Source organism: Nicotiana tabacum, chromosome 5 (genome assembly GCF_000715075.1).
Source record: "Nicotiana tabacum cultivar K326 chromosome 5, ASM71507v2, whole genome shotgun sequence".
NCBI lineage: Eukaryota > Viridiplantae > Streptophyta > Magnoliopsida > Solanales > Solanaceae > Nicotiana > Nicotiana tabacum.
The window spans coordinates 62481042-62491858 of NC_134084.1; positions in this window are offsets into that span (position 1 = coordinate 62481042).

The following is a 10817-nucleotide window of genomic DNA, read 5'->3' on the forward strand; positions in this document are numbered from 1 at the left end:
AGTCCATTATGAAACTTTCCAACTTGGCTTAGACTTAGGCCTCTCTTTAGACCCCAAATCACATATAATATGACTTAAAAACTTATAACATATCCAATTGATATCCATTATATCATGAATCCTCACTTGCACACAAAATAAAATAATTAGCCTACCTTGGCAACATGAAATCTTAAATTACTTAGCACAATTTTCTGGGGCTTTACATTCTCCCCCGCTCAGGATTATTCGTCCTCGAATGATAATTGGAGTCAATCCACAAATACTTAGTATACCTTATCTCTTTTCTCACATATCTTAAACTCCCAAATTTTGACTAACTCCCAATTTTTTCAGAAATTTCGGCCGAGTTTCCCTTGTAACTGGGCATATCGACCTGTCAGAGAATCACAGAAATGCATCCTATCAACAAATACATAATCCAAAGATGCAACATAATATAAAATGATTGCCAATCGTGGCCCCATAAGCAATGCATTTCCAGAAAAGAAATACTAGTATCATCAACTAACCATGTGATACATAATCCATAGAAGGTAAGCTTTCAACATCTTCATAGGACACAAATACTTAATTTCATAGCTATACAAACAAGTGAGGATACTTCTTCTGCATTTCTTCCTCGACTTTCCAAGTGGCATCCTCACTTTGCTAGTTTCGCCATAACACTTTCACGGAGGCAATTTCTTTATTTCTCAACTTTCGGACTTGCCTATCAAGGATGGAAACTGGAATATCTTTGTACGATAATTCTTCATTAACCTCAATAATCTCAATTGGCACAATAGTGGACGGATCTCCGAATACCTTCTTCAACATAGACACGTGGAAGACTGGGTGTACCATTGACATCTCGGGTGACAGCTCGAGCTTGTATGCCACCTGACCAATCCTCTGAATGATTTTGTACAGTCCGACATACCTCAGACTCAATTTTCCCTTCTTTCCAAACCGCATGATACCCTTCATAGGGGAGACATTCAAAAATACCCAATCATCTTCTTTGATCTCCAAGTCTCTGCGACGAACGTCCGAATACGACTTTTGGTGACTCTGAGTAGTTTTAAACCTCTCTTTAATAATCTTGACTTTCTCCATAGCCTGATGCATAAGGTTCAGCCCTATCAATTCAACTTCTCCAACCTCGAACCACCCAATGGGACATCTACATCTCCTACCATATAATGCATCAAATGGTGCCATCTAAATACTAGAATGGAAGCTATTGTTTCAAGCAAACTCTACGAGGGGTAAATAATCATCCCAGCTACCTTTGAAATCAAGAACACAAGCACACAACATATCCTCAAGCTTCTGAATGGTCCGCTCTGCCTGCCCCAGTTTATGGATGAAGGGTTGTACTAAGATTTACTTGAGTATCCACACTTTGCTGAAATTTCTTCCAAAAGTTTACCGTGAATTGAGCCCCTCGATATAAAATGATTGAGACTAGAATGCCATGCAACCTGACTATTTCTTTGATATACAATTGAGCATCTTGTTCCGTTATGTTAGTATTTTTGACTGGCAAGAAGAGCGGTGATTTCGTGAATCAATCCACAATTACCCAAATTGAGTCAAACTTGTGCGGAGTGTGCGATAATCCTACCATAAAATATATATTGATTATTTCCCCTTTCCATATTGGAATTTCTATGCCTTGTAACCATCCTCTAGGACTTTGCTATTCGGCTTTCACTTGCTGACAGTTCGGACATTTTGCCCCAAAGTCCGCCACATCCTTTTTCATGTTATTCCACAAATAAACTTCTTTGAGATCATGATACATTTTTTTTGTAGAACCTGGGTGTACGGAATACCTGGAAGTGTGAGCTTCTGCCAAAATACTTTCCCGAAGACTATCAATATTTGGAACACATAGGCACCCTTGGAACCGTAGGGTACCATCATCAATTCCAAAAGAAAAAGTTATGATCTTGTGTTTATGAATTCCCTCCTTCAGCTGTACCAGCAATGGACCGTTGTATTGCTTCTCTTTCACTTCTGCCACAAGTGATGATTCAACTCTATTCTGTACAATTACTCCTCATTCATTAGAGTCCGCAAAACGAACTCCCAAACTAGCCAATTGGTGAACCTCCCTAGCCAATGGCCTCTGATATGCCTCCAAATGAGCCAAACTACCCATAGATTTTTGGTTAAGAGCATCTGCCACAACATTGGGCTTTTTCCTGGGTGATATAGAATATCGAGGTCGTAGTCTTTAAGTAATTCAAGCCATCTTCCCTGCCTCAGATTCAATTACTCCTGTTGGAAAATATATTGAAGGCTCTTATGATCCGCGAATATATCCATATTGACCCCATACAAGTAATCACACCAAATCTTCAATGCAAAAACCATTGCCGCAAGTTCTAAGTCTTGTGTCATATAGTTCTTTTCATGATTCTTTGGTTGCCTAGAGGCATAAGTGATCACTTGGCCATGTTGTATCAATAGTGAACCATCTATATCACATTTCTCTTACATATGACCTCCCAGGATTTGAGTTCTTCAATGATTTTCTTGATATGATTACAATCTTATGTGAATACTTGCAACTTGCTCTTCCAGATTCTGAACAAAAGACATTACTGGATGAGTTTTCTTATAGGACCTTCTATTTCAAAGGAATAACATCTTCTAGTCTGCGCACACACCTTAATATCATCAACATGCACAATATTACATCAAATGTAATGTAACATTGTGCTCAAAATATTTCAAAGGTAGTATTGCAAAATGTAATGCTAATAGAATGCTCAAAATGTAATGCTAATAGAAGGAGTTATTGCAAAATGTAATATTCCTCCTTGTGTGCCTTATAGAATTTAAGAAACCACTCTACTTCTCTTGTGAACATTCTCATGATCCCTCCATATTGTTAAACACTTCCCAAAACACGTATCAACAACCTTAATACATATTCAATTCAGAAAGAGCTACTGGCCCGAACAACAACTTGAAATCCTCCTAAATTCTTCAACAAAAACTTCTTGTTTTCCTTCAAAGTGTAAGAATTACTCCATACTCAATAAGTAACTCACCTTATTCCTAATATTGTAGCTACCAATAGTATTTGTTGGTATTGTGGCTTAAGAGCTATCATGTTAAACATGTTTGATTCGTAACAACTGTTCATCTTCTCTCATTACATTTCAAACATTTTCCTTTGTCCTTTGGGTAGATTATGTTGTTTTGTTCTTTTTTTTCTCCCTTTTCGGTCTAGCCAATACGTTGGTACCATCTTTTCTTTGTGATTGGGACATTAATTCCCATTCCATTTTGCTATAGTGCACAGTAGATAACCTTATTGTGTCGCGCATTTATCTGCAGCCCATGAACTCGTGGTATCATTGTGTCTGGTTTGTTGAGTTTATCACACCACTATTTCACCACCAGTAGTCTCACTTTCCATTATTATATGTAGAAATGAACTCCTTCTAAATATTTTAGTTGATATTCAGTGTCACCCAAGTCGGTAGCATTACGGTTAGTTCTTTATACCTTCTATTAACACTTGTGCTCCAGGCGAGTCCACCATTCTGATATGAACTATTTTGCAATAACCGTGGACATCTCAATTTATAGATTTTCTCCCCATTTATTCGCACCTCATTCTTCCTAGCTAGTGAATAGCCATGCACTCTTCCATATGTTACGAGGTCTTTCCCTTAGTTATTTCATCCCGCTCACCTCTTAACTTTTGTTAGGATATCTGTGGGAAAGTGTGTTCATCGTCATATCACTTAACACTTCTTTGCTTGTAAGATTCTTTAGAGGCTCTCCATCAAGCCCAAATACCCTCTTGGGTAGCATCACATTTATTTCTCCCACTCGTTTTGCCTTTCTTAACGTCTTGAAACTTTGGTTAAATCACAAATCTATGATTAACCCATTCTAAAAACTCGCAACCTTCTACATTTGACCTATAGTACTTCCTTAGGTTCCGTTGTTCCTAACCCTATAACAAGTATAAAATCCCTTTACAAATATTCTCTTAGTTTCTAGGATCGTTGACCGTATCATTCACATTGCCCTGTATGAAAATTTTACCTTCTTAAACCTTCCACCATTTTTGTTTTGGGGTACTAGTGGACTATCATTAGCATATCTGTGTATAGAATTACGTTATCCCTTACCACTTTTCTGAACTACACATGTCTTCAACAAAATACTCAAACATCATAGTTACATGGTCCTACTCTTGTTTCATTGTATTTAAGTAACCTCACCATGGCCCTTCCTCCCCCACTTCCGGCGAATGTCCCAAATTTCGACACAGGTCTTGAATTAAGCAACTTGAGGAACATATGTCTCATGTCTCTAGCCCTTGTGTATATGTTCAACTATTTGGGAGATTTAAGTAGCCATGGTATTAACCTCATAAGTTCTTTGCTCTTATTCAGCATCACGAGCTCGGGATTCAAATTCCCCATGTCAATATCCGTTAGGAGTGTAACATAACTTCATACACTTATGGGATTCTTATAACATTCATAGCACAAGGGTCCTCTCATTATGGGTTCAATTTACTCTCATTTCATGACTTCTTGTCTCCAGTAAGAGACCTACATGTTTGTCATTACTCTCCTGGTCATGCCTTACATATATCACAAGCTTATATAACCACTTTTCTTTCACACCTTAGGATCATTTACATACTTCTCACACTACTCACATGTGCTATTCAAGCTTATATAGCACTTATCAATTCAATGTTTCTTTAGATGTGGTAATCATTTTTAACACTTTTCTCGAATAAATTATGCTTTTGGTACTATGTATGTATCTCATATATTCGTACCATTCGTTCAACACGATACATGTCCCATCTCCTTAATATTCAGGCTTTGCCCATTGGTCATTCTATATGATAACATTACTTGAAATAGACGAAAGGGCGTTTAAACTTATCTTGAATCTCAATGCACGAGTTAGAAGACAATCTTGTTGTCAAGCTTTATCGCAAGATCTGGAGTGTTGAAGAAGGGTAACATTCCTAAATGTCCATGTATCCTCCAACTTATAGATGTGGTCGACAACACACCGATAAGAAGGACTCTACTAGACACGGATCCGAGACATCCTAGGACACTTTAATACCTTAGGCTCTGATACCAAGTTTGTCATGCCCCAAAATCCGAGGAGCGCGACCGGCGCTCAATCGAGAAAACCTGACTGAACAAGCCTGTTAGATTTAATTCTACCCAAATTCATCCTTGAATAAAGAGGAGATGAACTCCATTAATCACTCTCTAAAAATATTTCATTAACAACTTTCGCTTTGGTTCCATTAGCAGTTTCAACCATAATATCCAAAATATTACAAATCTATAGTTTCTTTAAAAACACTTAATTTCCAAATACCAACATTTCTACTTAAATCCCCAACATCAAACACCACCCACAATCTGTCTATGGAGCCTCTAAGTAAAACTGAAGATTAATATGGAAATGCCGGCAACAAGGCTCTGGTTATACCTCAAAATACAATGTACATAATAAACAGATTAAACAGGACCCCGAAACGAAGTGGGGCTCACCAAGGCAGCTGAAAGGATGATGCAGCACTAGCTGCGACCAACACTGCCTGCTATAGAAACACATACATCCATTTAAAGACATAGCGCCCCCGGCAAAAGGGACGTTAGTGCCATCGAATGGTACTAGTATGTATAACTAAACACCATCTAGTTAGAAAGAACTTTCATACAAAAATAAGGAAATCACAAGTACAACTCAAAAGCTTTAAATGATCACAACATTATCAATATAAAAGTATCATACAATTTTTACATCATGTTTCCACAGCCTTTAGTTTGGGGCATTTAATACTGTTCAACATTGTTCACATTACCACCGTTATCTTGAGTGGAGTCCGATCTCGACCTGATCGGCTAGGTTGCCTCATTTGAGACATTCACTTCAATCACAAACATATTACCACCATGAGCGTAGCATGGCGTCTGATCTCTGCTCGATCGGCTAGGCCGCCTTACCAAGGCGTTTCTCTTTTTCATCAATCATCTCATTTCAATCTTGTTTCCCATAAATCATTTCATAGGCACTTGGGGCCACAACTGTCACATCATATATTTGGCACTAGATCACATCTCACATCATTCCCAATTTCAATGTTAGATTTGCCATTTAGGATAGTAGGTGCACACAAGAGCAATTTAAATTGTGAGCATAGATAATACTTCACATAGATGGCACATTATATGCAGCTTCAATCTCAATTTAAGGTCTAAGCATTTCAATACATAATTCATATCTTTTGCCCCTTTCAAGTTATTAGGATAGCACATTGATCATATTGAGACACATCTTTCATGCATATAAGGTTACAACACCAATTCATGTAAAATAACAATCGATGCAACAATTCAACTTTAATCTTACCATATTCACACAAACATCGATGAAGCTCGATTTCTAAAAGACGGGGTTTTAGCCATACATACCTTGTTTAAGCTTTCCTTAAGATACTACAATGATCCAATACACTTAAGCAACTTCAATCTACAATATAACATTCAATGGGACCAATATTAGTAACAAATTTCATAACTTAAGCCATTTAGGCATATTACCAAACACCTTGTAGGTATAGATCTTTACATCTCATAACCGTAGTATTAGTTCATCCAACTATCACTATTAACCAACAATTCATTCCACCATCGTTCCTAACCAATTTATAACTTCCAATAACATATGTATGACCATCCATTCACACCCAACCATCAACCTCCTTAATTAACCCATTTCACAGTCTCTACAACACTAACACAACCTAGGTTAGGCACTTATGATTTCCAACCACCATCCCATGAGTTCTAACATATATATCATACATAAATAATTACCATATAATAGTTAGAGGTGATAGACATACCTCTTGTAGTAAGAATCTTGAGAATCCCCACTTGTAGTGTTCTTGATCAATTTAGGGATTTGAATGGGAATCTATGGATTTTCAAGATCAATCCTTGTTAATATAAGTGTTTAGAAGTAGTAATCAACTTAAATTACTCCAAAAACATTACCTTGGATGATAGGAGGGAAGTATGGGACAGATTCCCCTTGATAGAGCAACCCCTAGCTCAAAAAAATGACTTATAGACTCTCCATACCCGGTCTTGGGGTATTTAGAGATCTGTTACTGGCGCGCCCGGGCTAATGTCCATGCTCACGAGGCAGAATACTTCGCAATATGCGCGGCCACGCTTCCGCCGCGCACCTGGGCGTGTATATGACACATGCCCAATAAAATAGTCGTAACTTTCTGTATACACCTCCAAATGACGAACGGTTTGATGCGTCTGAAACTAGACTCAAAGAGATTTAATTTGATAGGTTGTGCATCACACAAAACCTCCTATAACTGGAGATGTGATTGTTCAAAATTAGGTCTTGTGCGTACTCATTCACAACTTTAGTCCATTATGAAATTTTCCAACTTGTCTTAGACTTAGGCCTTAGACCCAAAATCACTTATAATATATCTCATACCCTTATAACATATACAATTGATATCCATTATATCATGAATCCTCACTTGCACACAAAATAAAATAATTAGCCTACCTTGGCAACACGAAATCTTAAATTACTTAGCACAATTTTCTGGGGCTTTACAGCTGGGAGTTGAAGCCTTCTTCTATGCGATTGCGTAAGGTGAGTCGCGTTCGTGAAGCTTTGTCAAAATTGATCATCGCGTTCGCGTGGGTTATATAGCAAACGTGTAGAGTCTTTTGTGGTAGTGTGAGTTTTATTCATCGCGAACGCGATGAATTTCCCACGTTCGCATAATAGGAGGCCTGGGCAAATTATAAAGTACTCTATTTCGAGGGTTTCAGCCATTTTTACATTTTTGGAGCTAGGGAGCTCGGATTGAGGCGATTCTTGAAGTAATTTTCACCATATGAATTGGGGTAAGTATTATCTACTCGATTTTGATTACATTTCATGAATCCATCTTCATTTGTTGCAATTGGTTGATGAATTTAAAAAGGAAAATTAGGGTTTTGAACTAAAGTTTCATAATATGAATTTTCAAGTTTTGAACACCGAGTTGGAGTCGGATTTGAGTGAGTTTTGTCAGGTTCTGAGGCACGGGCCAGGATATGATTTTTGGCCGATTTTGGGTTTTGATTAAGGATTTGATCTTTATTATTTGGAATTATTTCCTTGGGCTTTGTTTAATGTATTTGAGTTGCTTTTGGCTAGTTTTGAGCGGTTCGAAGGTCGCTACACGCGTGATGACATTTTTAGAGCATCGCTTGGCTTGCTCGGTATTGGAATTATCTTGTTCGAGGTAAGTAACTCTTCTAAACTTAGTTCTGAGGGTATGAAACCCCGAATTATGTACTATATGATTGATAATGAGGTGATCACATGCTAGGTGATGGGCGTATGGGCGTGCACCGTATGAATAATGACTCCATTATTTCAGTGGTATTGTGTAGTTAACTGATCTTATCTATAACCATTAAATCTCCACGTACTTGAGCTATTGAGCTGTGATATACGTTAGAAACCATGTCTAGGCTACATGCTTATTCTTTTGGGACCCATAGTGGTCATTTCTCGCTGTCACCTCACTGATTTTACTGATATTTTGTACTTAGTCCTATTCATGCATTCATATCATATCTCAGTCTCATTTGTTATTTATTGATACATCATATCATTGTTGTCGGGCTAGTTTCATGACATTGTGAGCCAGTGAGTGAGACTAAGAGATTGATGATTGAGTGAGGCCGATTATGAGTGACAGTTATGGGATCGGGTTGCGCGTCGTAGCAGTTATACTGATTTTGTGATAGCGCTTGGGCTGTAGGAGCCCCTTTCCAAGTCTGTACACACCCCCAGTAAGCGTGGATGATTATATTGATGGATGAATCTTTCTTAGATATGGATCTTATCCGAATAATTATATACATGGAGATGGATCTTCTCCACGGGTTGGATTGGCCCTACTCAGTGATAAGTTGGTATTTTATCAACTTATTTTGTATTTAAGCCTAAATTTTTGCTATGTTTGAGTGATAAAATCATGCGTTTAATGCCATTTACTTCTATATTATAGGTTCTATGTGATTTAGAGGTGATATTGAGGAAACTAAGTGAAACGAGTCAAAAAGAAGCTAAAAAGAAGAAAATATGGAAAAGGGCTTCAGTTGTCGCAAATGCGACATAATCCTTGAAATTGCGAAGATTTCAGTGATGGTAGTTGCGAGAAGAGTCTCGCAATTGCGAAGGAAGGCAACTCAGGCAGTCTTCGCAAATACGAAGAAGACTGCACAAATGCGAAGTCAACCAGTGCAGTCAACCCTCGCAAATGCGAAGTCCTCTTCGCAAATGCGAAAGTAAACAGTGTAGCCATAGTTCGCAATTGCGAACTTTTGTTCGCAAATGTGAAAATCGTGCTTCAGTTCTGGGCACTTTTGTAACTTCACATTTTTTGGCCCCAAACCAGCTCATTTGTAAAATATCTTTGGCATATTTTCAGTGTTAAGACTAGAGAGAACAAGGTGGGAAGCAAGGGTTTTGCACACACACTTTGGTCTTGAAGATTTGAAGCTTGTGGTTGAGAATTTCTTACCCATTTATGTTTATTTCTTCATTTCCTTGCTTTGTATTATATATATAAGTGTGTAGTACTTTATTCAACACTTTAATCTTGTTTATGGAAATATTCATGTTTAAAGTGTGGATTAAATACCTTTTTGTGCTTATGTATTGAATAATTTTTATTCTTTTATGAAGTGAGTTATTGTTACTTTAATTATTCTTCTTCTTTAATGTTTCCAAAGGGATTAGCTAACCCTAGGACTCGCCCATTAACTCCGAATTAATTTTGGGAAAGATTAATTAACAAGAACTTGAGGCGTTAACCCTCATTTTATAGATTCTACCTAGGAATAGGATTGAACTACTTGTAGCCATTCCGGGTGTGCTTAATATCTTAATTGTTTTAGGGATAATTCAATTAGAAAGTCTTGTTAGTCTTTGGAAGAAGCTAATATAGAATTATTACCCGTGGCTAATTAACATAAACTCGCTCATATTTGTAAAATCATGAAATACATTGGATCGTTACTTGAGTGTAATTCCCGATGCATCCATACTTGTAGCCATTGATAATTTTACTTGCTTTCTAGGTTAGTTTACATTTCCGCATTTAGGTATAAATATTTTTTCAAACCAATTCTAAGTGTTTGGCATTGCATAACAAGTGATAATTCTCTTACATTCCTAATCGCCTACATATTGTTCTCTGTGGGATTCGACCCTGACTCATAGTTGGGTATATTATATTGCATGTGACCGTGTCCATTTACTTTTTAGTAGTGGATTGGCCCTACTCAGTACTGAGTGATTGTTGGTCAATCGATGTATATATTCCGGGATTGATCTTCCTTGGGCCGGATTGGCCATATACGGTACTGAGTGATTGGGCATGATGAGCAAAAAGTGTGAGACAATGAGATTGAGTACTCTGAGAGTGTAAGTACATAATTCATCTCTGAGATACATGACATACATGCATAGAGATACATTTTCCTTATGTTGTACAATATCACGTCATTCATGACTTCTCATACATATTGATATATGGGCATAGAGAGGTATTTTAGACTTGTTATCTGGAAAGAAAATGAAACATCTTATTTATTATGGAAATGATTTTTGGAAAAAATTTATAGTTTTCAAACTTACTCATATTTTCGACGATTTCGGTAAAGGATTTGGATTTTTTCTGATATACTTGAAAATCAGAACTGTTTTTGGGAAATTATGAA